The sequence below is a fragment of the Pteronotus mesoamericanus genome, unplaced genomic scaffold (assembly GCF_021234165.1).
Source record: "Pteronotus mesoamericanus isolate MK-2021 breed Mesoamerican mustached bat unplaced genomic scaffold, CSHL_Meso_final contig_24, whole genome shotgun sequence".
Classification (NCBI taxonomy): Eukaryota; Metazoa; Chordata; class Mammalia; order Chiroptera; family Mormoopidae; genus Pteronotus; species Pteronotus mesoamericanus.
In genome coordinates, this window is record NW_026555100.1 from 24,551,186 (window position 1) to 24,577,700 (window position 26,515).

The following is a 26,515-nucleotide window of genomic DNA, read 5'->3' on the forward strand; positions in this document are numbered from 1 at the left end:
AGAGGAACAAGGGATAGAGAACCTCCTCGAAAAAGTAATGATGGAAAATTTCCCTAATTTGAGGAGAGAAAGGCTCTCATGGATCCAGGAGGCACAGAGGACCCCACTCAAGAAGGACCCAAGGAGGTCCCCTCCAAGACACATCATCATTAAAATGGCAAATGTCAAAGACAAAGAGAGAATCCTCAAGGCAGCAAGGGAGAAGGAGAAAGTAACATACAAGGGGGCCCCGATACGCCTAGGAGCTGACTTCTCAACAGAAACACTCCAAGCCAGAAGGGAATGGCAACAAATATTCCAAGCCATGAAAAGCAAGGGCCTACAGCCAAGGCTGCTCTACCCAGCTAGGCTCTCCATTAAAATAGAAGGAGAAATACGGAGTTTCCCAGACAAAAGAAAGCTAAAAGAATACATCTCTACCAAACCAGCACTCCAAGATATGCTAAGGGGACTGGTTTAAGCAGATGAAGGAAAAGAATGAGACAGAGAGGAACACAAGTACAAAGAGAAAAGATGAGTAAGTTTCTATCAGTAATATCTCTCAATGTGAATGGACTAAATGCCCCAATCAAAAGACACAGGGTAGCTGAATGGATAAGAAAACATGACCCACACATATGCTGCCTACAAGAGACCCACCTCAGAGCAAAAGACCTACACAGATTGAAAGTAAAGGGATGGAAAATAATATTCCAAGCAAATGGACATGAGAAAAAGGCTGGCGTTGCCATACTTGTATCAGACAAAGTAGATTTCAAAGCAAAGGCCATAAAGAGAGACCCAGAGGGGCACTTTATCATACTTAAAGGAAGAATCTATCAAGAAGACATCAACATTGTAAACTTATATGCTCCCAATATAGGAGCCCCCAAGTTTATAAGGAAATTGTTGGATGACTTCAAAAAAGATATAGATAGCAACACACTGATAGTAGGGGATTTCAACACCCCACTGTCCAAAATGGACAGATCTTCCAAACAAAACATTAATAAACATATCGTGGCGCTGAATGAAACACTGAATCAAAGAGACTTAACTGACATATATAGAATCTTACATCCCAAAGAAGAAAAATACACATTCTTTTCAAATGCTCATGGCAGTTTTTCAAAGATAGACCACATGATAGGACACAAAGCAAGCCTCAGTAAATTCAGGAAAATTGAAATAATACCAAACTTTTTCTCAGACCACAAGGCCTTGAAACTCGAAATCAAACTCAAAGAGAAACTTCAAAAACGTGGAAACTCATGGAGACTGAACAGTACACTATTAAACAATGAATGGGTCAATAATGAGATAAGAGAAGAAATCAAAAAATTTCTGGAAACAAATGAAAATGAACAGACAACTGTCCAAAACCTATGGAACACAGCAAAGGCGGTCCTGAGAGGGAAGTTCATAGCAATACAGGCTTACCTTAAAAAGATAGAAACATTTCAAATAAAAGACCTAACACTACAACTTGAAGAACTGGAGAAACAACAACAAATAAATCCCAGAGCAAGTAGAAGGAAGGAAATAGTCAAGATTAGAGCAGAACTGAATGACATAGAGACAAAAAGAACAATTCAGAGGATCAACCAATCCAGAAGCTGGTTCTTTGAAAAGATTCATAAAGTTGACAAACCTTTAAGCAGATTCATCAAGAAAAAGAGGGAGAGGACCCAAATTAATAATATCAGAAATGAAAGAGGAGAAATAACAACTGATACCACAGAAATACAAATGATTATCAGAAACTATTATGAACAATTATATGCCAACAAATTTGAAAACCTTGATGAAATGGACAAATTTTTAGGAAAGTATAATCTTCCAACACTGAAGGAGGAAGAAACAGAAAGCTTGAACAGACCGATAACAGTTGGGGAAATTGAAGCAGTCATCAAGAAACTCCCAGCACACAAAAGCCCAGGGCCAGATGGTTTCCCAGGAGAATTTTACAAAACATTTAAGGAAGAGCTAACCCCTGTCCTTCTCAGACTATTCCAAAAAATCCAAGAGGAGGGAAGACTGCCAGACTCCTTCTATGAGGCCAGCATCACCCTGATCCCAAAACCAGATAAAGACCCTACAAAGAAAGAAAACTACAGGCCAATTTCGCTGATGAACATAGATGCTAAAATCCTCAACAAAATATTGGCAAACCGCATCCAGCAATACATTCAAAAGATTATCCATCACGATCAAGTGGGATTCATCCCAGGGATGCAGGGATGGTTCAATATACGCAAATCAGTAAACGTGATACACCACATAAATCAAAGAAAAGACAAAAACCACATGATCATCTCGATAGATGCAGAAAAAGCATTTGACAAGGTACAGCACCCATTTATGATCAAAACACTCAGCAAAATGGGAATAAATGGGGCCTTCCTCAACATAATAAAGGCCATATATGAAAAACCTACAGCCAATATCATACTCAATGGGCAAAAACTGAAAGCTTTCCCACTAAGATCGGGAACACGACAAGGATGTCCGCTCTCACCGCTTCTTTTCAACATCGTATTGGAAGTCCTAGCCACAGCGGTCAGACAAGAGAAAGAGATAAAAGGCATCCAAATAGGAAAGGAGGAAGTAAAGCTATCATTGTTTGCAGATGACATGATACTGTACATAGAGAACCCTGTAGACTCTACCAAAAAACTCCTCAACCTAATAAGTGAATTTGGCAAAACAGCAGGATACAAAGTCAACATTCAGAAATCAAAGGCGTTTTTGTACACCAGCAATGCAATAGAAGAAGAAGAAATCAGGAAAAATATACCATTCGATATAGCACGAAAAAAGATAAAGTACCTAGGGATAAATTTAACCAAAGACACAAAAGACCTGTATGCAGAAAACTATACAACATTGAAAAAAGAAATTAAGGAAGACACAAATAAATGGAAGCATATACCGTGCACATGGATTGGAAGAATTAATATCCTTAAAATGTCCATACTACCAAAAGCAATTTATAGATTCAACGCAATCCCTATTAAGATACCAATGACGTATTTCACAGAAATAGAACAGACATTTCAAAAATTTATATGGAACCATAAACGACCTCGAATAGCCGCAGCAATTTTGAGAAAGAAACACAAAGTAGGAGGGATCACAATACCGGACATCAAACTCTACTACAAAGCCACTATACTCAAAACAATCTGGTACTGGCACAAGAACAGACCCATAGACCAGTGGAACAGAATAGAAAGCCCAGAAATAAGCCCAGGTCTCTATGGACATCTAATATTCGACAAAGGGGGCAGAAGCATAAAATGGAGCAATAACAGCCTCTTCAACAAATGGTGTTGGGAGAGCTGGAAGGCTACATGCAAAAAATTGAAATTGGATCATCAGCTGACACCATACACAAAAATAAACTCAAGATGGATAAAAGACTTAAATATAAGTCGCAACACCATCAAAGTCCTAGAGGAGAACATTGGCAGGAAACTCTCAGATATCCCACACAGCAATTTTTTCACTGATATGTCTCCTAAAGCAAGGGACATAAAGTAAAGAATAAACAAGTGGGACTTCATCAAAATAAGAAGCTTCTGCACGGCTAAAGAAAACATCAGCAAAATGAAAAGGGAGCCAACCATTTGGGAAAATATATTTGCTAATGATACATCAGATAGAGGTTTGATCTCCAAGATATACAAAGAACTCACTCGACTTGACTCCAAGAAGACAAACGATCCAATCAAAAAATGGGCAAAGGACCTGGGCAGATGCTTTTCTAAGGAGGAGATACAGAGGGCCCAGAGGCATTTGAAAGGATGCTCTGCATCACTAGCCATCAGAGAAATGCAGATCAAAACCACCATGAGGTACCACCTCACACCGGTCAGAATGGCCATCATAAACAGATCCACAAACAACAGGTGCTGGCGAGGCTGTGGACAAAAGGGAACCCTAGTCCACTGTTGGTGGGAATGCAGACTGGTGCAGCCACTATGGAAAGCAGTGTGGAATTTCCTCAAAAAGCTGAAAATGGAACTGCCTTTTGATCCAGCGATTCCCCTGCTGGGACTATACCCTGAGAACACCAAAACGCCAATGCAAAAGAACCTATGCACCCCAATGTTCATAGCAGCACAATTTACAATAGCCAAGTGTTGGAAGCAACCTAAATGCCCATCAGTAGATGACTGGATCAAAAAATTATGGTACATATACACAATGGAATACTACGCAGCAGAAAGAAAAAAGAAGTACTAAACTTTGCGACAGCATGGATGGAACTGGAGAGCATCATGCTAAGCGAAATAAGCCAGGGGGCGAAAGACAAATACCATATGATCTCACCTATAAGCGGAACCTAACCAACAATGCAAAGAAGCAAGGAAAATATGACCAGCAACACTGAAAGGAAAAGAAATCAACAGAGACAAGAGGGAAGGGGGGGGCAGGGAAAGGGAAGGGAAGGGGAAAGTCAAGGAACATATAGCAGGGACTCATGGACAAAACCAAAGGGGAAGAGCTGAGGGAGGGAAGGTGGGAGGGGGCTAGGGAAAGAGGTGGGGGGAAGGCAGAGACAAATGTATTTAAAAAGTAAATAAATTAATTTAAAAAAAAAAGACTGATAAGTATACTTTTACTAATTTTACATAAGTCACTTACATGTATATTGCCTAGGGCAAGGTCAGACCACTCATGTAAGGGACTGCCTCTGGGTTGATTATCTTTAGATATAGTTATCTAACGATTTTCAGCGTTCTAATTACCATCCTTTAACTCAGATGTCTTGATCTTAGCTACAGTGAGATCAGGAATTGTAACAGGCCAATTCACATCAACATGTAGTTTGTCTAGACCAGTAATTTGCAAATCAGGGTACCCTTCAGAGTCTCCGCCCTTAAAATACAGATTCCGAGGCCCCGCCCTAGAGATTCTGAGTCAATAGGTGCTAAGTGAGTGCTGAGAATTAGTAATTTTAAAAAGCACCCCACACCACTCTGCTATGGCTAGTACCTGGAAACAAAGTGTTCTTGGTAGTCCAAGTGCGGTCTGTACATCCTCAGCAGCAGGAGCTCCCAGTTGCTGGTTGGAAGGGCAGAATCTCCTCTCCTACCTCAGACCACTGAATCCAGAATCTACACTTGAACAAGATCACCATGCGGTCTGTAGGCATATTAAAGTTTAGGGAGTGCTATCTAAGCCATTCCCTCAATTAGCTCTCCAATTACTCAAGGAAAAGTTGAAGGAAAGAGAGAGAGGGATGGGGAAAAGGGAAAGGAAAAGGCCTATCTTTTGCATTTATTTGATATTTGGACTGGGGCAAATTATTTTACTTCTCTTTACCTCAACTCCTTTGTCTATCCAATGAGCATGGTTATCGTGCCTACCTCACAGGCGTGTTGTACGGATTAAATGAGTTAATACATGTGAAACACTGAGAACAGTCCTGCACACAGTAAACTCTCAGTGCATCTGTTTTGTATTGAATTGTGTCACCCAAAAAGATGTACTGAAGTTCTAATCCTTTTTACCTGTGAATATGACCTTTTTTGTAAATAGGGTCTTTGCAGATGTGAACCAGCTAAGATGAGGTCTTTAGGGTGGGCCCTAATCCAGTATGACTGATGTCCTTGTGAGAACAGGAAAGTGCCATGTGAAGACACAGGACAACGTGATGTGATGGGAGAGGCGGAGCTTGCAGGTACACAGCCGCAAGCCAAGGAACACCAAGGATCAACAGCCACCACCGCCAAAACAGAGGAAGAGACAATGAAGGATTCCTCTACAGGCTTCAGAGGAAACACCGCCACCCCAACGCCTTGATTTCAGGCTTTCAACCTCTAGAACTGTGAGAATAAATTTCTGTTGTTTTAAGCTACCAGTTTGTGGCACTTTGTTACAACAGCCTTAGGAAACAAATACAGTACAGGCATACCTTACAGATATTGTGGGTTAGGTTCTAAACTACTGTGCTAAAACGAGTATCCAAAAAAAACAATTATAATCTTTTTGCTGATAGAGGGTCTTGCCTTGTAATTTGTTAAAAAAAAAAAAAAAACCCACAACATCTGTGAAGTGCAATCAAGCAAAGAGCAATGAAATGAGGTGTACCTGTGTCTTAGGTATAATTATTATGGTTGACACTGTTATTACTACCATGTGCTAGCACCAGGCTGAGCTCTGGAGAGACCGGTACACAAGACCCTGTCTCTGCCTTCAAGAAGATGATAGCCTGAAACCAGCTGTGCCTGGTTTCAGGCAGTGATGAATGGCATCGTAACAGCGGGGAATTGTAACCCACCCTCCATTCTTTTGACATTGTTTCTATAAATGCTGACTCTGACCAATATGTAGCTTGTAGATAAACAGCATGTGTGTATAAGAATCCTAGGAACTACCTCCAAAAGCTACAGACTTTCACCTTCAGTCATTCCAGCTCCGGGAAATTTGCTGACCTTCAACCATAAAACCGAGATGACAAAAACCAGTATGGTGCACACCAGACCATCACCAGACCAGCTTCGAGGTCCTTATCAGTAGAACTCTGCTAGCCTGTACATACAGAACTTTTCAACCCCTCTCCTTGCTGCTTTCCCTCTCTTTCCTTATAAAAACCTCTGCCTGCATGAGTCGTCAAGATGGTTTTTGAGGCATGAGCCTGCCATCTTCTCCGGTTGCTGGCACCTGAGATAAAACCACTTTTCTTCTTGCTAGCACCTGTCTCACAAATCTGGCTTTTGTGGAGGCAGGCAGTGGAGCCTTGGGGTTGTTTTTCCAGGTTTCAGCATGATTCATTCCCCTCAGGGTGCCACTCCTGTGTCTGAAGTCCTTGTGGGACTTCACAAAAGAATCGGGGGCTGGCAATGGCAGGGTGCTGGTACCACTCCTGTGTCTGAAGTCAAGGAGAGAGCTGTAGCTGAAGGTCAATGCCAGCCAACAGAAAGGGCGGCAGCCAGTGCCAACTCACAGCCTGGCAGTGAGGGAAGGCCCTGAGCAGTCTTGAGGATTCACAAGGACTTCCCAGGGGAGATGTGGTCTCGGACTGGTAAGGTCAGGTAGTTAACAAGGCCCATATGCTCTTCCAGGCAGAGAGACAGTATTTGAAGACCCCTGAGGTGAAATTCATGACCAGTAACATCTCTGAAATCACATCTGCCGTTTCTTTCAGCCTTGCTCTGGAAGTTGTCTGGAGGTGAGAGAATGAGTTCCTTTAAACAGCTAAGTGGCCGCCGTTTTCCTGACTCCCTGGAGCATTGTTCCCCTCTTCATAGTGAGTACCCTTCATACATCATTTGAAGACTTGTTGAAAAGAGAATTGCAAAATGGTAGTTGGATGATTTTGTCGCCACCACCCCACTCTTTAGCCCTCCCTTGTTCTCACTCTTGTTCCCGCATTGTGCTGACGGGTTCCTTCTGTCTGCTTTAGTATTTCCACACAATCTGGGTCATAGTCTCCCTGGTACTTTTCACATGAGGGTATGTCAGTCTGGGATTTGTCCTTAATTAAGCAACACATCTTGCCTCTTTAGGTTTCTGCCGTTCATGTTTTTTCAAATATGTCTCCTCATCAGAAAACTACTTATGTAGTTACTTTTTTTTTCCTTTAGAACTATCAAGAAAATCGATTTTATTCTTACTGAATTTATCTACAGTTTTATTTTTAGTATTTTCATTTTTAGAACATGCTATCCCCGCTAAACATATTATTCTCTTTAGGGGCTTCTAGCCAAGGATTCACATATGACTTCTCAATGAACTTTTAAAGTTTGTTTTCCTAAAGCTGAAGGTACATTTGTTCATTCATTCAACGAAAATTTATTGAGCATCTACTATGTAACAGGCACACAGATCACTGAACAAAACAATGATTTACACTCTGTGGGGTTTACACTTCACTGAAGATTTATGTCTGATTGGCTCATGCATTGTTTTCTTTGTTGTTTTTTTTAAGATTATGATCCATAAGATGACACAGAGTCACTGTCAGAATCCTGACAACAAAGAAATACAATGTTGAAGTGGTGTCATTGAGGAGAGTCTAATGACACCCCAAGGGGCTATTTGCGAAGTTGTGGACAGGGTTAAGAGAATCGGGGGGCTGGCAATGGCAGGGTGCTGGTACCACTCCTGTGTCTGAAGTCAAGGAGAGAGCTGTAGCTGAAGGTCAATGCCAGCCAACAGAAAGGGCGGCAGCCAGTGCCAACTCACAGCCTGGCAGTGAGGGAGTGAAGGCAATAAGTACCTGTCATGGTTAATTTTATACATCAACTTGTCTAGGCCATGGTACCCAGTTTTTGGTCAAACAGCAGGCTCGATGTTGCTATGAAAGTATTTTTTAGTGTCATGAACATTTAAATCAGTGAACTTTAAGTGAGGCCGGTTACCCTTCATACTTTGGGTAGGCCTTATCCAATCAGTTGAAGGCTTTAAGAGGTAAAAAGACTGAGGTCTCCTGAGGAGGAAGGAATTCTGCCTCGAGACTGCCTTTGGATTCAAGATCTCAACAACTCTCCCTGGGTCTCTCACCTGCCAGCTTGTCCTGCAGATTTGGAACCCGCACAATTAAATAAGGTTATTCCTTAAAATCTCTCTCTCTCTCTCTTTTACATACATATATCCATATTTGTACATATATAGAACTACATACATATATTATGTACATGCATACATATATGTGTATATAAATACATAAACACTCATATATGTGTATATAACTACATAAACACTCTATCCTATTGGTTCTGTCTAACCTGCTCTTCCTGCCCTTTGGTTTCCTGCCAGAGCCTGCCACGTGCAAGCGGGCTGGGGGAAAGGAAGCCCATGGTTGCCATCTGCCGAGGTCAGCCTCTTGGGCACCGAGCAGGGAGAAAGTGGATCCGGAAAGTCAATTCAAAGCTATCCAACAGCGACGGTTACTCTCCCATGCAGAGGCATTTTAAAGTACAAATCCGGCTGTGCTACTAATGGCTCACGCCTTCCACTGGCCCCGTTACTGTTGGAGCAGAGCTGAAGCTTCTGGCCCACAACACTAGCCACATCTTTTGTAACCTCAGCACCAGCCTCACCCCCGCCTCGCCCCTGCCACCCACTTTATGTTTCCGTGGTAATCCCCTGAAGCACTTGTAATTCCCTACCCCGAGCAGGTTTTTTCATGCTGCTGTGCCTCTGTACATACCTCTCCATCTGCCTGGGCTGCGCTTTGTCCCCCATCCACTTTCAAAGTCTTGTTTATCTGGCCAAATCCAACTCACATGTCACACGTCTATTCTATTTGCTCAGCCCCAGAGTCCCCAGAGCTTCCTTTTCTGTTATCTCCATGTGATACCCAGAATGCACTGATTACACAGAATTAAGGTGTTTATTTTGGAGGTTTGCCTTTCCCACAGCACCGTCAGTGCCGTGAGGGCCGTCATGAGTGTGATCCTTCTCCATATCCCAGCATCCAGCTCAAAGACCGACCAGCGAGAGGCCGCGAGTGCCCTGACCCATGACAGAGGTTCTTGGGCTTCTCATTGAGATGCAGATGGACACTCTTTAGAACGGTTTTAAATGACAGCTCTTGTTTGTTTAAAAAACCCATACATTCTGAATATACCTGTATCTCTGCACATCAAACATTGTAAGACAGACTAGGAAATGTAGTGGAGATTTTTCTTTTCTTTGGTAGTGAAGATTTATTTATTGGCAACTGTTGGATGTCAACCTCATACCAAGTATCCACAGTGTGTAAAGAAACACACTGAGCAACATTCTTCAGCTGCTTCTGGCAGAGTGAGGTGCATAAAAAGCAATTTAACAGTTGGACAAGGCTCTCTTGGTTCATCTTGTCCTGAGGTCCCAGCACCAAGTCAAGCTGTTCTAAAGCTCTTTTCAAAATTGTTTTGCCAGTTGCACACTAGAGATTCATTTCATGGGGTTTTGGTATGGAAAGGATTGCACTTGACACACAGATTTCTGTGTGTGTTGGAAGAGCGTGAGGGGAAACCATAAACGTGTATATAGTCCAATTTTTTTTTTTTAGGACAAGCCTTATTCATGTTTCCTTGAAATAAACTATAATGTTCAATTTCACATCAGTTTCCAGAATGTCTCTAAGCATAATGTAGAATTCTACTCTGTCAATAAGTGCTGAAAGGCTATATTTCAAACTGAAGTTGATTGCAGATGCCATCCCGCCTTCCAAGGGCCTCTTTTCGATTCCTGAGGAAGGCTGGGATTAAGAACAGAATGGCTAATGCATTAGTTCCTCCCTTTCCACAGACCCCCAGGGGATGCCTGAATCTGGGATAGAACCAAACCCTATGAATACTATGGTTTTTCCTATACGTACATACCTATGATAATGTTCAATTTATGAATTAGGCACAGTAAGAGATTAACAATAATAACTAATAACAAAAACGAGCAGATGATACATCATGTACGTGATGAAATGAGTGAGACATTATTAAGTAAAATAAAAGTCGCTTGGACATAAACACTGTAATACCATGATAGTCAGTCTAATAACGACAACAGCAACTAGGTGACGAGCAGGCAGGTAGTATATGCAGCATGGATACACTGGACAAAGGAATTATTCACATCCTGGTCAAGGTGGAGCAGGAAGACTCGAGATTTCATCACACTTCTCAGAAGAGTGTGTAATTTATAAGTTATGAATTGTTTATTTTTGGAATTTTCCATTGAATATTTGTGCACTGCAGCTGACCATGGGTAACTGAGAACTGCAGAAAGTGAGATCACAGATAAGGGGGGACTGCTGTATAGTAACATAATGAGTTAGTATATATCATACTAACTATACTAACTCAACTAAACACAGTCCAGCTAGACTAGTAAATGTGCCATTTCACACAAGTTTAATGCATGAAAAATACTATCACACAAATATTTAATGGGTGATGTAAATGTGCAAGGCATGGCGTGGTTGATGAGAGGAAGCTCAGTGAGACATGTTTCTGCTTCATAAGTTTGAGTGTCATCCTTGCACAGGAGCCATGCTCACCTTCTCTGTATCATTCCAGTTTTAGTGTATGTGCTGCCGAAGTGAGCACGAGACATGTTTCTGCCTTCAAGGAGCCCACAGGGGCCTTTGGCACCTTGCAGTCAACTATAACCGAAACCAGAGAGATTTGCTGGGATGAGCTTGGAAAGCTCTGCAGAGGGATTGGCTGTTGAGCGTTGAGAAATGGTTTCAACAGGTAGAGATGGGGGAGAATGCCGTTCTTGAAAATGGGAGCATGTGGGCAAAAACATAGAAGGACTCATGTGGGGGTTCCCTCAGTGAAGGGTGGCCAGGTCTACAGCATTAGATGCACTGGGCCTGGTGAATAGGGGGAGATAACGTTTGATATATGGCTTAGGAGTCATATCTTAAGGTATTTGAATACCTGCATAAAGAATTGTAGTCAGGAAGCACCAGGGAGCCATGAAAAAGTTTGGGCAAGGACAGGGCATGATCTGATTAGTGTTTTGATGAGTGAGCATTGAGGGATTCTTATTTTATTCTTTGACTTTTCTTATACAAGGTGGGACCCCAAAAACCGAAATTATCTTCTAGAGGATGGACTGTTTATAGTACAGGCTTTCCCCACTAGGTGAGTGTTCTAGGAACCCATCTGTATCAGTGGACCAGCTGGAGTTGTTGAGAGAGGCTGAGTTTGGCTTCAGTGAATGTTTTTTTGAAGACTCAACCCATTTGCCCATTTCATGATGGGCAATTTACGAGCACACCTGACCATACCATGCTGAGTGTTCAGCAATTTTTGACCAAAAATGGCATGACCTCTATGCCCCACCCTCCCTATTCACCCAAGCGACTTTTTTTTTGTTTCTCCAGATGAAAAAAGTTCTCAAATGGAAACATTTTGCTGATGTGGAAAAGGTGAAACAAAAATAGAAACGTTGGAAGGCATCAAAATTGACAAGTTCAAAAACTGTTTGGAGCAGTGGAAAAAACATCTTGATAGGTGTATTACATCGAATGGAGAGTGCTTTGAAGGTGACTAAAGTTTAACGTGTAAAGTTAAATATGTAAAAATAAATACATAACTTTTTTTAAACAAATCCCATTTTTGAGGGGGCCCCCCCCCCTCTTTTCTAAATTTGGCCTTCCTTTTATTTTCTAAACTTTCTACATTTAATATGCATAATATTTGCTTATAAGGAAAAAATTTAAAAGTTATTTTCACACCGAAGGTGGGAATGCAGTTGGGAACCATTCTCAGCCACTTTGCACCTCTGGGATGAGTCAGGGCTTCAGTTTCTATTTGCATGAGAGGATTAGTTCAGATAAACTCTAAAATTATTTACAGCTCTAAGATGTCTTAGCACGTTGTCTACGCCTTTTCTGTTCCCAGCACAGCAGGTACACACCTTGTCACAGCACCCATTATAAGGTAACTAATTCTCAGTTGTGTGTCCACTTCTCCCCAAGGACTGCAGTGCCTTAGAGGGAGGAACAATCTTTTATCTCATCTATTTGTCAGGAGCATCCTGGTTTCAAGTGACAAATATATTACTCAAATTGACTTAAGCAAAAAAAAAAAAGAGAGAGAGAAAGAAAAAGAAATTCTATTACTTCTTAGCACTTAAAAAATCCAAGGGTAGATCTATTTCCGATCTAGTATTCAAATAAGGGTACCCAGAATCTGCCTCTCTCAACTCTACTTTGTTTCTGTTGGCCTCCTTGTCAGATTACTGACAGCCTCACGTTCTCATAGCTTCACCCTCCACTTGGGGAGATCTTCATCTTCTTGATAATTCCACGGGAGTCCCAGGCAGCTTTTCCTTTGATCCCATGCATAGCACCATGGCAAGGAACTTAGAATACATCAAGTACCCCTCCGGCGCTTGTGCTTGGTGATGGTCCTGGGGACAGTGTGCAAGGCTAGCCTCTCCGAAGGAACCAAGGGAGCCAAGAGCAGAGAATGAGTGCTTTCCCAAAGGAAAATCAAGATATTACCGGGAGAGGGGGAGATGGGCTCTGGGCAAGGAAAAGTGACAACTGTGCCTCCATTCTCTCCCCTACACCTTGCACTGTGCCTGCCATCAGCTCAGTAAGGGCTCACTAAGGCTTGTAGAATGAATGAAGGATCGACGTAAACTGCCACTTCTCTTTTCCCCACAGAAAAACTTAAATCTCACCCAGTTCTGATTGCCCAGATGTAATCCTGACTCATGTTTTCTCTGACTGTAAATTCTGGACCCTGTAGGTTTTTAAATAATTGGCTTAACCTTACCTACTCATAGAAATTTGACAGTTTTTATGAAGTTATTTTCCTCTTTGGCCTTTATTACACATTCTCTTTCTTAGAGTCAGGTGAAAATTTCTGTTGGATGATATAAAATGAGCAAGGCCATTGTAACTCTAAGTTCCAATCTAGGCACTGTCATTAATGGATTTATACTTATCTTTGAAAGAACATTGAAACATTTCTTTCACTAGTATGTGGGAAATGGTCCAACTCAAATAGAAACTATTTTACTTAATGACTGCAGAAGTCTTTTGCCAGAAAAGAAACAAAATGAAGAAAGGGAAGGGAAGGAAAGGAAGAGAAGGGAGGGGAAAGGAAGAGAAGGAAAGGGAAGGGAAGGGAAGGGAAGGGAAGGGAAGGGAAGGGAAGGGAAAGAGAGAAAAGAGAAGACAAATAGCAAGGAATTCTACTACCACTTTGTTTTAATACAGGTAAGATACTAGTGGGGTATTTTTGTTTTTAGTTTCCTAGTGATTGGAATTTCATATTTTTTTTTAAGTTTAATACAAGCATGTGTAAAAAAATTCAAACTACAAAGGGACATGACTGCAAGTGTTCCTTCTATTCCTAATTCCCTTCACAGAGGCAACCACTGCTAATAGGTATGCAATACAAATACAAACACAAACCTATCCGTATGTCCTTATCTCCATGGCTCCTCCCCCCCTTTTTATAAATAGTAAGATTTATGTTCTTCTTATGCTCTTTGTTTTTTTTTTCTTTTTCACTGAATATGCCTCAGGAATTTTATGTTAGAACAAATACTTCCACCTTGTTCTTTTTATTGACTGCATAGTACTATAATATAAGGATATATCATAATTTTCTTAGCCATTCCTTTGGGCATTTAAATTTTATGGTTTTTTGCTGTCGCACCTGTAAGGGAATCTCTGCTTCAGCTGACACAAAGGTTTTGCCTTTTATTAAGAAGCATCACTGGGAAATATCCTAAAGAGTACATAAAAATTGAAAAAACAAACAAATCTGAAGTCATGGCATTGGCAAGGTACTCCTTTGGAAAGCTCTGAACACCTTATGTTTTCCCAGCAAGTAGTACCGCTGTCCTCATACTCAATTCCGACCTACTCCCATTGGATGATAAGGGGAGGGGTGTAATGTTCTTGCCTTAAGTCATTATCAGACCTAAGTTCTAGAACCCTACAGTTCCTCAGAGCAGATCTTGACACTTTAGATCCAATCAGATTGAGCTGAACTGCTCTCTCTGCCACCCAGCTGACCTCTGGCATGCCATTCGTGATCTGTGTATGAAATGATAGGCCTGATGGGGCAGGCCTGGGCAGACTTCTGGAACAGTGTCTGTGAAAGAGCCATCAAAATGGGACCACTTCCAGAGTTCTGAACCGAGCTGTGAACTCTCAACACACTCTCTTGAGAGGGGAAACTTGGGAGCGGACACCTCAAACACAAAAAGATTTTGGAGGCTTTGACTTCTTCACAGAGGAGTCACATCATATGCACATTTACCTTGCAAGAATTCTGTCAAGTGTTCTTAGAAAAAGAGAATTCATATAATGCGAAAAATGGCCCACTAGACTACCAGAGGAGCATGCACCCAGAAGTGCCAGAAGGCACAGTAGTGCCTGAAACCAGCAGCCCATGACAGTTGAAAACTTTGGAAAAACTATGAGTGACTGTAAAGGTTTGATTCAAAAAGTGAAACCATTGTTCCTGGTGGTGTATAAGAATGGTGATAGAAGAAAGTGAGCAATTCATTAAGAATAATTAATGAAGAATTAAAGAACCTGGTAAAATTATCTTCAATGCTGATCACAACAAGCCATGCACTAGAACTGTATCTGGTTTTGTATTTGAAGGATTTTCAAGGTTACTGTTGACTAGATATGAATTGCACCCACAATGCAGTTGATCTTAAACCATGTTGAATATGACCCTCTGTATCTCATCGGAATTTCCCAGAGGCTCACAGAGGTAAAGTAGCATACCAAAATTCACAGGCCAATAAAGAAGGGTCAGGGCCAGAGTTCAAAACTATGTTGCCAGCAGGGCCTAAAGATGCAGGTTCTGTTCTTTATTGCATCCTCCTTTAAAATTCTGTTGCCTATATTACTGGGATAATGAGAATGGCTTTGGGGTGACTAACCAACTGGGCTTACCGAGAACTAAAGGGTTTCCCTCGACTTCCACTTTTAAAATTAGGACTTTTCCAGGCAAATTGCGGTGGCCTATTACTCTATTTGGGATTTGAAAGGCTCTGAGTCACATGATGTGACCATCTTATTTCACTGATTTCTCTATTTGAAATGCTTCCTCTGATATTCTGTGACTGGATATTGTTTTGAGTGATAGGCTCAAGAAAAATGCCTTGAAGTTTACAAAGGGGACTTTGGATGAGGTATGTCTGTTAGACCTAAGAGAAGTCCATTGGCAGACTTTGAGCTCTAGCTTGAGTACTGAAGTCTTGAACTCTATTAAAATCAATACTTTGGGTTGAAAAACATGGCGGATGAGTGAAAGGGAGTCACGCTGACCTCCTCCCAAAACCAAACTGGAATTGCAACTAAATAATGGAGTAATCACCTGGAAAGCAGTGGAGCGATAGTGGGAGAGGAGCCTTGCTGCCGCGGACAGTGGATTCGACTCTCACACATCCCAACGGGTGAGAATTGCGGTGGAGGCTCAAGAGGGTGGGCTGGGTGCGCACGGGCACTGGCACCAGAGGGACATTGAAACGGCCAGTTAGAGTCCCCCCGGGAAGAACGGGGTCTGAATCATAAACAGGAACCCCTAAACTACAGTCGCTAAAGCCGAGAAAATACAGACAAAACACAACCCCAAAAAGCTTAGGGGCACTCTCTGCCAGAGACAAGTGGCTGGGGATGCAAAAAGACATTTAAAGGGCAAACGCAAAAGTTGCAGCGGCAGCCACCCTCCTTGATCGCTGGGTACAGGCGGCAGCAGGGTGGGCTGGTGCCTGGGAAAAGACTGGTGAGGAAAACTTTGTGAAGAGAACTGACACTGGGGCCGGTGGAGCCCGGGTGATAACGCACTTCCCACTCTGCAGCTACCATCTCGCTCAGGCATAAGGGAATCAATTAACCTGCCTTTTGTGCGCTCCGCACACAGCTTGTGCGCGTGTGAGCTGCGGGGCTGAGTGCAGACTGGCTGGGAGAGCCTTGAGGAGAGACTGGAGACAGTGGCGTTGGGGAAAGAACGGGAGGAGGATCCGGGGAGTCCCGACTCCCTCCCCGTTCGGTAGTCTCCATTGTGGGCTGGAAAGGCGCGACCCCAAAGAGGCAGAAGCGGGGCGCGCATGAACCAGACTGCCTGCGATTGAAACGCAGTCCGCACAGGGGTTGGATCCTCGGCTGAAGGGGTCACAGAACTGCCCAGAGGCCCCTGAGGGGAGACTAGAAACGGAGGCATTGGGGAAAGAACTGGAGGAGGAACGGGGAGTCCCGACTCCTTCTCCTTGCCGAAGTCTCCATTGCGCGGGAAGAGGCCACACCGCCAAAGAGCCAAAAGCCGAAAAGCAAACATAGACACCCCCAAAACACCCAGAGCAGGCGCGCACACTTGCGCCGAGTGACTGGCGAGGGTTGGCGAGCGTGTGTGTGACCCACGCGGGCTGGCGAACGCTTGCACCTGCCGGCAAGGCCTCACACAGACTGGCACCCATACGGCCTGCGAGGGATTGCACAGAGGGGCAAGGGCAGGCATAAATTGACCTACCCGCCGCGATTGCGGAGCAGCCCACAAAATAAGTAGAGCTGCCCAGAGTCCCTGGAGGAGAGACCAGAAACAGGATTAACCGGAGAGCTGATTTCCTCCCATTTCCGTAGTCCCCATTTGGCGAGGACAAGCAACGCACCCAAAGAGCCAAAAGCGGGGAAAACACACAATAGAAGACTCTAAACTGACCAGTGCCGCGAAGCTCGCGTGCCAGGGAGGTCAGATGAGCACGGGAGGTCGCGAATAAGCCCCCTGGTCTGGGGCAAACACATGCGAGCCCAGGCAGGTGGGGGACCCTGCCGCGCTGGGAACGCGCTCAAGGAGCTCTCCTGAGAGCGCAGAGAGATCCCAAAAAATAGCCCTGCCCTGACCGAAGGGGTCACAGAGCTGCTCCAAGCAGGAGTCAGACACAGGCATTAGACTCCTGAAAGGCTCAAACAAACAACCCAAGGCCCTATAGGGTCAACAACTGACATCATCAGAGGCAAGCCCAGAAAGAAAAGGACAAAAATACTTAACAGACTCTCACAAAAATGGGAAGAAAAAGAAGTTCCCCCCAAATGAGTGGAAAAGGGGACTCCCCACAGAGAGAGCTCAATGAAATAGAGGCAAGGGAACTATCAGATATGGAATTTAAAACAATGGTTCTAAGGAAGCTCAATGAGCTCAGCCAGCTCAAAGAGAACTATGAGAAACTGCAGAGAAACTATCAGGATCTTACAGCAAACTATATCAGCCTGGAAAAGGACATAGAAACTATCAAGAAGACACAAGAGGATATGAAGAATACCATTTCTGAATTGAAGAACACAGTAGAAGGAATCCAAAGCAGGCTGGATGAAGCTGAGGATCGAATCAGTGAGATGGAGGATAAGGTAGAAAAAAGCTCCCAGAAAGAGCAAGAAATGGAAAAACGGCTCAAAAAGAATGAAGAAGCATTTAGGGAAATGCAGGACAACCTGAAACGCAATAATATCCGTATAATAGGGATACCAGAAGGAGAAGAAGAGGAGCAAGGGATAGAGAACCTCCTCGAAAAAGTAATGATGGAAAATTTCCCTAATTTGAGGAGAGAAAGGCTCTCATGGATCCAGGAGGCACAGAGGACCCCACTCAAGAAGGACCCAAGGAGGTCCCCTCCAAGACACATCATCATTAAAATGGCAAATGTCAAAGACAAAGAGAGAATCCTCAAGGCAGCAAGGGAGAAGGAGAAAGTAACATACAAGGGGGCCCCGATACGCCTAGGAGCTGACTTCTCAACAGAAACACTCCAAGCCAGAAGGGAATGGCAACAAATATTCCAAGCCATGAAAAGCAAGGGCCTACAGCCAAGGCTGCTCTACCCAGCTAGGCTCTCCATTAAAATAGAAGGAGAAATACGGAGTTTCCCAGACAAAAGAAAGCTAAAAGAATACATCTCTACCAAACCAGCACTCCAAGATATGCTAAGGGGACTGGTTTAAGCAGATGAAGGAAAAGAATGAGACAGAGAGGAACACAAGTACAAAGAGAAAAGATGAGTAAGTTTCTATCAGTAATATCTCTCAATGTGAATGGACTAAATGCCCCAATCAAAAGACACAGGGTAGCTGAATGGATAAGAAAACATGACCCACACATATGCTGCCTACAAGAGACCCACCTCAGAGCAAAAGACCTACACAGATTGAAAGTAAAGGGATGGAAAATAATATTCCAAGCAAATGGACATGAGAAAAAGGCTGGCGTTGCCATACTTGTATCAGACAAAGTAGATTTCAAAGCAAAGGCCATAAAGAGAGACCCAGAGGGGCACTTTATCATACTTAAAGGAAGAATCTATCAAGAAGACATCAACATTGTAAACTTATATGCTCCCAATATAGGAGCCCCCAAGTTTATAAGGAAATTGTTGGATGACTTCAAAAAAGATATAGATAGCAACACACTGATAGTAGGGGATTTCAACACCCCACTGTCCAAAATGGACAGATCTTCCAAACAAAACATTAATAAACATATCGTGGCGCTGAATGAAACACTGAATCAAAGAGACTTAACTGACATATATAGAATCTTACATCCCAAAGAAGAAAAATACACATTCTTTTCAAATGCTCATGGCAGTTTTTCAAAGATAGACCACATGATAGGACACAAAGCAAGCCTCAGTAAATTCAGGAAAATTGAAATAATACCAAACTTTTTCTCAGACCACAAGGCCTTGAAACTCGAAATCAAACTCAAAGAGAAACTTCAAAAACGTGGAAACTCATGGAGACTGAACAGTACACTATTAAACAATGAATGGGTCAATAATGAGATAAGAGAAGAAATCAAAAAATTTCTGGAAACAAATGAAAATGAACAGACAACTGTCCAAAACCTATGGAACACAGCAAAGGCGGTCCTGAGAGGGAAGTTCATAGCAATACAGGCTTACCTTAAAAAGATAGAAACATTTCAAATAAAAGACCTAACACTACAACTTGAAGAACTGGAGAAACAACAACAAATAAATCCCAGAGCAAGTAGAAGGAAGGAAATAGTCAAGATTAGAGCAGAACTGAATGACATAGAGACAAAAAGAACAATTCAGAGGATCAACCAATCCAGAAGCTGGTTCTTTGAAAAGATTCATAAAGTTGACAAACCTTTAAGCAGACTCATCAAGAAAAAAGGGAGAGGACCCAAATTAATAATATCAGAAATGAAAGAGGAGAAATAACAACTGATACCACAGAAATACAAATGATTATCAGAAACTATTATGAACAATTATATGCCAACAAATTTGAAAACCTTGATGAAATGGACAAATTTTTAGGAAAGTATAATCTTCCAACACTGAAGGAGGAAGAAACAGAAAGCTTGAACAGACCGATAACAGTTGGGGAAATTGAAGCAGTCATCAAGAAACTCCCAGCACACAAAAGCCCAGGGCCAGATGGTTTCCCAGGAGAATTTTACAAAACATTTAAGGAAGAGCTAACCCCTGTCCTTCTCAGACTATTCCAAAAAATCCAAGAGGAGGGAAGACTGCCAGACTCCTTCTATGAGGCCAGCATCACCCTGATCCCAAAACCAGATAAAGACCCTACAAAGAAAGAAAACTACAGGCCAATTTCGCTGATGAACATAGATGCTAAAATCCTCAACAAAATATTGGCAAACCGCATCCAGCAATACATTCAAAAGATTATCCATCACGATCAAGTGGGATTCATCCCAGGGATGCAGGGATGGTTCAATATACGCAAATCAGTAAACGTGATACACCACATAAATCAAAGAAAAGACAAAAACCACATGATCATCTCGATAGATGCAGAAAAAGCATTTGACAAGGTACAGCACCCATTTATGATCAAAACACTCAGCAAAATGGGAATAAATGGGGCCTTCCTCAACATAATAAAGGCCATATATGAAAAACCTACAGCCAATATCATACTCAATGGGCAAAAACTGAAAGCTTTCCCACTAAGATCGGGAACACGACAAGGATGTCCGCTCTCACCGCTTCTTTTCAACATCGTATTGGAAGTCCTAGCCACAGCGGTCAGACAAGAGAAAGAGATAAAAGGCATCCAAATAGGAAAGGAGGAAGTAAAGCTATCATTGTTTGCAGATGACATGATACTGTACATAGAGAACCCTGTAGACTCTACCAAAAAACTCCTCAACCTAATAAGTGAATTTGGCAAAACAGCAGGATACAAAGTCAACATTCAGAAATCAAAGGCGTTTTTGTACACCAGCAATGCAATAGAAGAAGAAGAAATCAGGAAAAATATACCATTCGATATAGCACGAAAAAAGATAAAGTACCTAGGGATAAATTTAACCAAAGACACAAAAGACCTGTATGCAGAAAACTATACAACATTGAAAAAAGAAATTAAGGAAGACACAAATAAATGGAAGCATATACCGTGCACATGGATTGGAAGAATTAATATCCTTAAAATGTCCATACTACCAAAAGCAATTTATAGATTCAACGCAATCCCTATTAAGATACCAATGACGTATTTCACAGAAATAGAACAGACATTTCAAAAATTTATATGGAACCATAAACGACCTCGAATAGCCGCAGCAATTTTGAGAAAGAAACACAAAGTAGGAGGGATCACAATACCGGACATCAAACTCTACTACAAAGCCACTATACTCAAAACAATCTGGTACTGGCACAAGAACAGACCCATAGACCAGTGGAACAGAATAGAAAGCCCAGAAATAAGCCCAGGTCTCTATGGACATCTAATATTCGACAAAGGGGGCAGAAGCATAAAATGGAGCAATAACAGCCTCTTCAACAAATGGTGTTGGGAGAGCTGGAAGGCTACATGCAAAAAATTGAAATTGGATCATCAGCTGACACCATACACAAAAATAAACTCAAGATGGATAAAAGACTTAAATATAAGTCGCAACACCATCAAAGTCCTAGAGGAGAACATTGGCAGGAAACTCTCAGATATCCCACGCAGCAATTTTTTCACTGATATGTCTCCTAAAGCAAGGGACATAAAGTAAAGAATAAACAAGTGGGACTTCATCAAAATAAGAAGCTTCTGCACGGCTAAAGAAAACATCAGCAAAATGAAAAGGGAGCCAACCATTTGGGAAAATATATTTGCTAATGATACATCAGATAGAGGTTTGATCTCCAAGATATACAAAGAACTCACTCGACTTGACTCCAAGAAGACAAACGATCCAATCAAAAAATGGGCAAAGGACCTGGGCAGATGCTTTTCTAAGGAGGAGATACAGAGGGCCCAGAGGCATTTGAAAGGATGCTCTGCATCACTAGCCATCAGAGAAATGCAGATCAAAACCACCATGAGGTACCACCTCACACCGGTCAGAATGGCCATCATAAACAGATCCACAAACAACAGGTGCTGGCGAGGCTGTGGACAAAAGGGAACCCTAGTACACTGTTGGTGGGAATGCAGACTGGTGCAGCCACTATGGAAAGCAGTGTGGAATTTCCTCAAAAAGCTGAAAATGGAACTGCCTTTTGATCCAGCGATTCCCCTGCTGGGACTATACCCTGAGAACACCAAAACGCCAATGCAAAAGAACCTATGCACCCCAATGTTCATAGCAGCACAATTTACAATAGCCAAGTGTTGGAAGCAACCTAAATGCCCATCAGTAGATGACTGGATCAAAAAATTATGGTACATATACACAATGGAATACTACGCAGCAGAAAGAAAAAAAGAAGTACTAAACTTTGCGACAGCATGGATGGAACTGGAGAGCATCATGCTAAGCGAAATAAGCCAGGGGGCGAAAGACAAATACCATATGATCTCACCTATAAGCGGAACCTAACCAACAATGCAAAGAAGCAAGGAAAATATGACCAGCAACACTGAAAGGAAAAGAAATCAACAGAGACAAGAGGGAAGGGGGGGGGCAGGGAAAGGGAAGGGAAGGGGAAAGTCAAGGAACATATAGCAGGGACTCATGGACAAAACCAAAGGGGAAGAGCTGAGGGAGGGAAGGTGGGAGGGGGCTAGGGAAAGAGGTGGGGGGAAGGCAGAGACAAATGTATTTAAAAAGTAAATAAATTAATTAAAAAAAAAAAGACTGATAAGTATACTTTTACTAATTTTACATAAGTCACTTACATGTATATTGCCTAGGGCAAGGTCAGACCACTCATGTAAGGGACTGCCTCTGGGTTGATTATCTTTAGATATAGTTATCTAACGATTTTCAGCGTTCTAATTACCATCCTTTAACTCAGATGTCTTGATCTTAGCTACAGTGAGATCAGGAATTGTAACAGGCCAATTCACATCAACATGTAGTTTGTCTAGACCAGTAATTTGCAAATCAGGGTACCCTTCAGAGTCTCCGCCCTTAAATACAGATTCCGAGGCCCCGCCCTAGAGATTCTGAGTCAATAGGTGCTAAGTGAGTGCTGAGAATTAGTAATTTTAAAAAGCACCCCACGCCACTCTGCTATGGCTAGTACCTGGAAACAAAGTGTTCTTGGTAGTCCAAGTGCGGTCTGTACATCCTCAGCAGCAGGAGCTCCCAGTTGCTGGTTGGAAGGGCAGAATCTCCTCTCCTACCTCAGACCACTGAATCCAGAATCTACACTTGAACAAGATCACCATGCGGTCTGTAGGCATATTAAAGTTTAGGGAGTGCTATCTAAGCCATTCCCTCAATTAGCTCTCCAATTACTCAAGGAAAAGTTGAAGGAAAGAGAGAGAGGGATGGGGAAAAGGGAAAGGAAAAGGCCTATCTTTTGCATTTATTTGATATTTGGACTGGGGCAAATTATTTTACTTCTCTTTACCTCAACTCCTTTGTCTATCCAATGAGCATGGTTATCGTGCCTACCTCACAGGCGTGTTGTACGGATTAAATGAGTTAATACATGTGAAACACTGAGAACAGTCCTGCACACAGTAAACTCTCAGTGCATCTGTTTTGTATTGAATTGTGTCACCCAAAAAGATGTACTGAAGTTCTAATCCTTTTTACCTGTGAATATGACCTTTTTTGTAAATAGGGTCTTTGCAGATGTGAACCAGCTAAGATGAGGTCTTTAGGGTGGGCCCTAATCCAGTATGACTGATGTCCTTGTGAGAACAGGAAAGTGCCATGTGAAGACACAGGACAACGTGATGTGATGGGAGAGGCGGAGCTTGCAGGTACACAGCCGCAAGCCAAGGAACACCAAGGATCAACAGCCACCACCGCCAAAACAGAGGAAGAGACAATGAAGGATTCCTCTACAGGCTTCAGAGGAAACACCGCCACCCCAACGCCTTGATTTCAGGCTTTCAACCTCTAGAACTGTGAGAATAAATTTCTGTTGTTTTAAGCTACCAGTTTGTGGCACTTTGTTACAACAGCCTTAGGAAACAAATACAGTACAGGCATACCTTACAGATATTGTGGGTTAGGTTCTAAACTACTGTGCTAAAACGAGTATCCAAAAAAAACAATTATAATCTTTTTGCTGATAGAGGGTCTTGCCTTGTAATTTGTTAAAAAAAAAACAAACCCCACAACATCTGTGAAGTGCAATCAAGCAAAGAGCAATGAAATGAGGTGTACCTGTGTCTTAGGTATAATTATTATGGTTGACACTGTTATTACTACCATGTGCTAGCACCAGGCTGAGCTCTGGAGAGACCGGTACACAAGACCCTGTCTCTGCCTTCAAGAAGATGATAGCCTGAAACCAGCTGTGCCTGGTTTCAGGCAGTGATGAATGGCATCGTAACAGCGGGGAATTGTAACCCACCCTCCATTCTTTTGACATTGTTTCTATAAATGCTGACTCTGACCAATATGTAGCTTGTAGATAAACAGCATGTGTGTATAAGAATCCTAGGAACTACCTCCAAAAGCTACAGACTTTCACCTTCAGTCATTCCAGCTCCGGGAAATTTGCTGACCTTCAACCATAAAACCGAGATGACAAAAACCAGTATGGTGCACACCAGACCATCACCAGACCAGCTTCGAGGTCCTTATCAGTAGAACTCTGCTAGCCTGTACATACAGAACTTTTCAACCCCTCTCCTTGCTGCTTTCCCTCTCTTTCCTTATAAAAACCTCTGCCTGCATGAGTCGTCAAGATGGTTTTTGAGGCATGAGCCTGCCATCTTCTCCGGTTGCTGGCACCTGAGATAAAACCACTTTTCTTCTTGCTAGCACCTGTCTCACAAATCTGGCTTTTGTGGAGGCAGGCAGTGGAGCCTTGGGGTTGTTTTTCCAGGTTTCAGCATGATTCATTCCCCTCAGGGTGCCACTCCTGTGTCTGAAGTCCTTGTGGGACTTCACAAAAGAATCGGGGGCTGGCAATGGCAGGGTGCTGGTACCACTCCTGTGTCTGAAGTCAAGGAGAGAGCTGTAGCTGAAGGTCAATGCCAGCCAACAGAAAGGGCGGCAGCCAGTGCCAACTCACAGCCTGGCAGTGAGGGAAGGCCCTGAGCAGTCTTGAGGATTCACAAGGACTTCCCAGGGGAGATGTGGTCTCGGACTGGTAAGGTCAGGTAGTTAACAAGGCCCATATGCTCTTCCAGGCAGAGAGACAGTATTTGAAGACCCCTGAGGTGAAATTCATGACCAGTAACATCTCTGAAATCACATCTGCCGTTTCTTTCAGCCTTGCTCTGGAAGTTGTCTGGAGGTGAGAGAATGAGTTCCTTTAAACAGCTAAGTGGCCGCCGTTTTCCTGACTCCCTGGAGCATTGTTCCCCTCTTCATAGTGAGTACCCTTCATACATCATTTGAAGACTTGTTGAAAAGAGAATTGCAAAATGGTAGTTGGATGATTTTGTCGCCACCACCCCACTCTTTAGCCCTCCCTTGTTCTCACTCTTGTTCCCGCATTGTGCTGACGGGTTCCTTCTGTCTGCTTTAGTATTTCCACACAATCTGGGTCATAGTCTCCCTGGTACTTTTCACATGAGGGTATGTCAGTCTGGGATTTGTCCTTAATTAAGCAACACATCTTGCCTCTTTAGGTTTCTGCCGTTCATGTTTTTTCAAATATGTCTCCTCATCAGAAAACTACTTATGTAGTTACTTTTTTTTTCCTTTAGAACTATCAAGAAAATCGATTTTATTCTTACTGAATTTATCTACAGTTTTATTTTTAGTATTTTCATTTTTAGAACATGCTATCCCCGCTAAACATATTATTCTCTTTAGGGGCTTCTAGCCAAGGATTCACATATGACTTCTCAATGAACTTTTAAAGTTTGTTTTCCTAAAGCTGAAGGTACATTTGTTCATTCATTCAACGAAAATTTATTGAGCATCTACTATGTAACAGGCACACAGATCACTGAACAAAACAATGATTTACACTCTGTGGGGTTTACACTTCACTGAAGATTTATGTCTGATTGGCTCATGCATTGTTTTCTTTGTTGTTTTTTTTAAGATTATGATCCATAAGATGACACAGAGTCACTGTCAGAATCCTGACAACAAAGAAATACAATGTTGAAGTGGTGTCATTGAGGAGAGTCTAATGACACCCCAAGGGGCTATTTGCGAAGTTGTGGACAGGGTTAAGAGAATCGGGGGCTGGCAATGGCAGGGTGCTGGTACCACTCCTGTGTCTGAAGTCAAGGAGAGAGCTGTAGCTGAAGGTCAATGCCAGCCAACAGAAAGGGCGGCAGCCAGTGCCAACTCACAGCCTGGCAGTGAGGGAGTGAAGGCAATAAGTACCTGTCATGGTTAATTTTATACATCAACTTGTCTAGGCCATGGTACCCAGTTTTTGGTCAAACAGCAGGCTCGATGTTGCTATGAAAGTATTTTTTAGTGTCATGAACATTTAAATCAGTGAACTTTAAGTGAGGCCGGTTACCCTTCATACTTTGGGTAGGCCTTATCCAATCAGTTGAAGGCTTTAAGAGGTAAAAAGACTGAGGTCTCCTGAGGAGGAAGGAATTCTGCCTCGAGACTGCCTTTGGATTCAAGATCTCAACAACTCTCCCTGGGTCTCTCACCTGCCAGCTTGTCCTGCAGATTTGGAACCCGCACAATTAAATAAGGTTATTCCTTAAAATCTCTCTCTCTCTCTCTTTTAC

At 42.6% G+C, this 26,515-nt stretch overlaps 1 non-coding gene across 1 annotated transcript; it reads right to left on the reverse strand.

Annotated features, from left to right (window-relative positions):
* Positions 1-10,917: 10,917 nt before the first annotated feature.
* LOC129070053 (U6 spliceosomal RNA) lies at positions 10,918-11,024 on the reverse strand. The gene has a single exon (XR_008529071.1). It is a non-coding gene; the product is annotated as a U6 spliceosomal RNA (small nuclear RNA).
* Positions 11,025-26,515: the final 15,491 nt, after the last annotated feature.